Source organism: Antechinus flavipes, chromosome 3 (genome assembly GCF_016432865.1).
Source record: "Antechinus flavipes isolate AdamAnt ecotype Samford, QLD, Australia chromosome 3, AdamAnt_v2, whole genome shotgun sequence".
Lineage (NCBI taxonomy): Eukaryota > Metazoa > Chordata > Mammalia > Dasyuromorphia > Dasyuridae > Antechinus > Antechinus flavipes.
In genome coordinates this window covers 339,103,509-339,108,961 of record NC_067400.1, presented here as the reverse complement: position 1 = coordinate 339,108,961, position 5,453 = coordinate 339,103,509, and the positions used below count along the sequence as shown (strand labels likewise).

The following is a 5,453-nucleotide window of genomic DNA, read 5'->3' as shown; positions in this document are numbered from 1 at the left end:
AGCAAGGTGCTAACACTTTAAAAATTTCTGTAAGCAAGGGGCCTATGATTTTTTTTTTTAATCAGAACTCAGGCCTGTGGAATCCTGCCAGGAAGAATCTGAAGGTAAAACCCATATGGATCAGGAATGTTAAGAAAAGTTAAAATTTTTGGTTCTGTGGTAACTTAGCTAAAGAGGTCACATATTTGTATCTCCTAATTAGATGAAATATATTTAAGCTACTATGTTGTTTGCTAAATTGTATATAGGGTAATGTATAAAAATGGTCTGAGCTGTGCTTTAACATTTTGTCAGCCCAGCTGGATATATGATATAAATTTTGTGAAATTTGGGCTAAAGTTGTTTAGAATATTATTCTTTAGGTTTGTCTTGCTTTCTCCCTTTAACAAAATAAAAGTAAGAAAATTTAGCATATGGGGATATGTATAATTATAGAACAAATTGTATCTGAAAGGTGTGTGACACATCTAAAGATAAATAAGAAGGTACTGAGGAGGTGTCCCTCTGCAGGAAGGGAGCCTGGCTCCAAAATATTTAGGTTAGTTTTTAATGAAATGACATTAGTGGGGAAACTGAGATATAGGGGATGAGTGAAAGCTTTCCCCTGAGCTCTTCTGCGTTAAGAGGGGTTAGTGGAATATCATTGGAACAAATTATACCTAAGTATGGTTTGGTAGAGATTATTGATTCTGATAAAGGAACATATTTTACTTCTAAGGTTTTACAAGAATTAATAGAGGGATTGCAAATTGAGTGGCAATTCCATATACCTGAGCATCTGCCCTCATCTGGGAAAGTGGAAAGAATGAATCAGATTCTTAAGAAACTGATGACTAAATTGATGTTAGAGACTAAATTACTTTGGATCAAATGTTTGCTTATTGCTTTGTTAAAGAATTAGAACTATTTCCAGAAGTAACCTGCTACTTTCCCCATATGAAACTGGTTTATTTTATTTGGGAGGAGAAAGGGAAAGACTCTCTTTTGAAACAAAGGATACGTTTTTAAAGAATTACATACTGGCAGTGTCCTCATCCCTTTTTAGTCCTTAGGAAATAAAGATTGCTGACCCAGACAATGCCTTTGGAGTTTACATTTTGTAGGAGAGTGGGTACTTACTAAGTCTTGAAAGAAGCAGAAAGGGAAGGACTTTTATCAGACTTTATAGATGACAGAGACTGCAGCCTAGAGGCCGAGAACAGCAGGCTTACAAGACCTGTGGAAGGACCTCAAAAATAGACTGTTAAGGATAATTTATAACTTCTAAAATTGACTTTGCAATCAGAAATGTTTTGGTGGGAAGTGGCAATGTTTTTGTACAGAGGAATTTTAACAATCTTTGTGTTATACCTTTATTTATATTGCCAAAAAAATTATAGGGACTCCTAAATTAGAGGAGGTTGAATTAATATTTTTAAGGATGAAGAAATTACTAATCTTAATTCCAATAAGGTTCTTTTATGCAAAATTAGGATAGTCTATATTTTGTGAGTTTTAATTGGTCATATTGATTCATCTTAAAGTTATACCCATTATTTAAAAGGACTCAAAATAATAGTTTTTGCCTTTGTGCTTTGAACATTTCTGCTATAGACAATATGTAATTTAGAAATTTTTCTATGTATTGAGCATTTTAAAAGCATAATGATTTGTGTAATGTTGAACTTAAAATCATCTACTTCGATATGAAAGATAACCTGTGAAGTTCCTAGGATGAATCTCTTACTATTATCTATGACTATAAGGTCATAGTCAAATACCTATTTAGGATATGTGATTCTTGACAGCTAATTTCTTCTGAAGCTGTGATTAATGAGATTTGTTATTTGAGATAAAATCTCTTGGGACCATGGCTGATATTATTTGGAGTTTTAAATTCAGGTATGATTGTCTGGTGAATCATCAAGCCAGTGATCCACCATCTGAATGGAATATGCCATACTCAGGAGAATGTGATCTTTATTATTATAGATGAACTTAGTATCTGGGTAAGAGTTGTGAGGACAACCTTGGCCTCCACTTAAGGTGGGATCCTTCTGACACAGTTTCCCAGTGTGTGTTCTTTTGAATAAGAACCCAGCTGATTATTCCTGAGTCTGGCTTAAGGTAGAATTGTTACTAGGTGATTAATTGAAAACTGGGACAATTACCTGAAGTAAAATTGAGTTAAAGGCACTAAATAAATAAATAAATCCTGCATCATGTATGTGCTCTCAGGCCAAAGCCTGAAGGACCAGTTTTAATGCTATTTAAATCAGGTCCCTGCATTTTTTTTTCCTTAAGGCAAGTTTTTATAATCAGAACAAATGGTCAGTAGAAGCCATGATAGTGGAAGCCACGAGCACAATTTCTTTCTGCTTTTACCTTGAGAAATCGCCTTGACTTATTTGAGCCATTGGTCTTTGTTCCACACTGTTATGGACCAGAACTCTGTATTTGAAACAAGGATTCTTACAAGGTGTTAAGTCAGTGACATTGATGAGACAATGGTTATCTAGTTTAGCATGTTGATTAATAGTTCCAAGTTCAATATGATTGATTTAATCTTACAACTAATAATGGTTTCCTAGTGATATAATGATTGGTTTATACTCAGTGTAGAGCATATAAACTGGGACAAACTCAGCCAAGGTCAGAGCCAGATTCACTCACTCCATCTTACACCACCATGGTGGCAGGTCTTTCTTCCTTAGTTGCTCCACTGAAACCAAGACTCCGGAAGGCCTCTAAGAAAGCTAGCCCAGGCCCCAGGCAAGGAAACCAGATTGTGAAGGAGACAATAAAGGATTTGGACTTTAACACCTGGCTATTCTCGTGGTGATTGCTCTATTGAAATGAAGGCTGCTGCCAAGACCTCCAGAAAACCAAACAAGAACATTACACCACACAGTCTTTTCATTGAAATATCTGAAAATCTTGTATTTCATTGAATGACCCTCTTTTCCTCTGAAGAATTATACTCAGTTTTGCTGGGTAGGTGATTCTTGGTTGTAATCTGTGGTGTTTTTCTTCTTTAAAATATAATAATTCTCTCTAGGATAGAGCAAGTTTCTTGGGAGGTTTTCTGGAGGCAGCCTTAGTTGCAGTTTCAAGTAATAATCACCCAAAATGCAGCCAGGTGATTAAAAAAAAGATCAGATCTTTTATTGATTCCTCCAAAATATCCTGGTAAATTTTCCTTAGAGGACTATCTTTCTGCTTGATTCCAAGAGTTCTTGCAGTTGTCCTTTGCCTCCGCTTTCTTCAGCCTCTAGCCAGCACAAAGGTGGAAGATGGAATGAATCTCTCTTGCCTCCGAGAGAGGGCTTCTGGCTAAACTCACTTGACGCTCCCCTCTCAATCTTTTCAGCTGAACTCTGACTGAGCCTCTGTCTGCTTTTTATGTATGATCTCCTCTGAGAGAGTGGGATTATGGGATCTGAGAGTGGGATTATGGGTTTCCTCCCAGAATGCTTTCTGGCCCTAAGAGCTTCTTGCTTATATGAGCTCTCTAAAGGTGTGAACACAGGAATTGTTTTTATCAGTTCTACTTAGTACCTTATTTCTTCTGGCCTATAACATCTCCTTGTAAGATCGGATCAATCATACTGAACCATGCTAAATTAGATAATCATTGTCTCTATCAACTCTAATGACTTAACAATTTGTAAGGATTCCAACATCTCCCCTTTTCTTTTGATTTAGAACATAAGTGGTCATGACCTCCCTGACTTCTCAAGGAGGTGAGAACCCCCAAAAGAAGGTGATCACGCCTTCCCTGACTGCTCAAAAAAGGAGTGAAAACACCATAAAAAGAAGGTGGTCACGCCCTCCCTGACATCTCAGGAAGGGAGATGAAAACACCAAAGGAAATAGGAAATAGTAGGTTTCTGAAGGGGCTCACTTGAAACAGGTACACATAAATCCATCAATATGGGAGGCATTACACATAATTACATAAAATACATAAGCACATAGTAATATAACACAGGGTAGTAGTAATGTAACAAATAACATGAATCAACATGAGAATTTATACATGTCCATAAGTCCTAGAAATAGTCCAAAAGGAATCCATTGTCCATTAATTCATGTGCCAGGAATCCAATAATTCCTGTAAGCTCTGAAGTACTGCAATGGTCTTATCAACAATTTTTCATCTCAAGGAATCCAATGATTTCTGCTGGTTTTCAAGAACTGAAAGCTGAAATTTTTAAAGTTATTTTAACAGTCTCATTGTCAGCCATGCTCTTTCAGTGTCAAATGTTTTTTAAATCTTCTCCTTTGTTTTGAGGTTTTTCTCCTTTTCTTTTTCTCTTTGATGGACAAGGCAAATATGGCTCGTTGGCACCCATCTGATTCCTTCTCCATCTGTAGAGATACAAGCAAACCCTCTCCCCCAAGCAGTTAGCCTATCTGGTCCCTTCCATTCACCACTTTCTGGATCTCTCCACATCACCTGGCAATTATCTAAAGATAGTGAAGCTGCTCACATTGGACTCTGCCCTTCTGGTGGGTTATAAAACCTGTCTGCTGGAGCCAGTGCATCTTTATCAAAAATTAAAAGATTAATGGTATAGAGAACTAAATTTAGAAGTTCCCTAGAGTTACCTGTGGCTCCCCCTTTCTTTTGTTTTTGGAGGAGTGTCTTAATGTCTCTGTTTCTTCTTTCTATGATTGCCTGATCTTGAGGATTAAAGGGTATGCCAGTAATGTGTAAAATCTTATACTGTGCACAAAACTGTTCAAAATGTTTGGAAGTGTATGCAGGTCCATTATCTGTTTTTATTTCTTGTGACACACCCATAATTGCAAATGCTTGTATGAGGAATTCAGTGACCACTTGGACTGTCTCTTTTGCTGCTGGTATTGCAAAAGTGAATCCTAAAAAGGTATCTACCACAACGTGGATAAAAGACAGACGACCAAAAGATTTATAATGGGTCACATCCATTTGCCAGATTTCATTGGGTCTCAAACCACGACGGTTCTTCCCTGGAGGCAGTGTAGGAGGTAGAAAGGAAGGCAAGCTGTACAGCTTTTTACTATGCTCCTAGCTTCCTCTTTTGTTATCCCAAATTGTAAACGGCCATACCACCCTGAACGCGCTCGATCTCGTCTGATCTCGGAAGCTAAGCAGGGTCGGGCCTGGTTAGTACTTGGATGGGAGACCGCCTGGGAATACCGGGTGCGCCACGGGTAACCCTAGAGAACTTCTAAATTTAGTTCTCTATACCATTAATTTTTTAATCTTTGATAAAGATGCACTGGCTCCAGCAGACAGGTTTTATAACCCACCAGAAGAGCAGTGTCCAGTGCAAGCAGCTCCACTATCTTTAGATAATCGCCAGGTGATGTGGAGAGACCCAGAAAGTGGTGAATGGAAGGGACCAGATAGGCTAACTGCTTGGGGGAGAGGATTTGCTTGCATCTCTACAGGTGGAGAAGGAATCAGATGGGTGCCTACGAGCCGC

The 5,453-nt window shown here is 38.0% G+C and overlaps 1 pseudogene; it reads left to right on the top strand.

The window, feature by feature from the left end:
- Positions 1-5,060: 5,060 nt before the first annotated feature.
- LOC127558569 (uncharacterized) lies at positions 5,061-5,174 on the top strand (annotated as a pseudogene).
- The last annotated feature ends 279 nt before the right edge of the window (positions 5,175-5,453 follow it).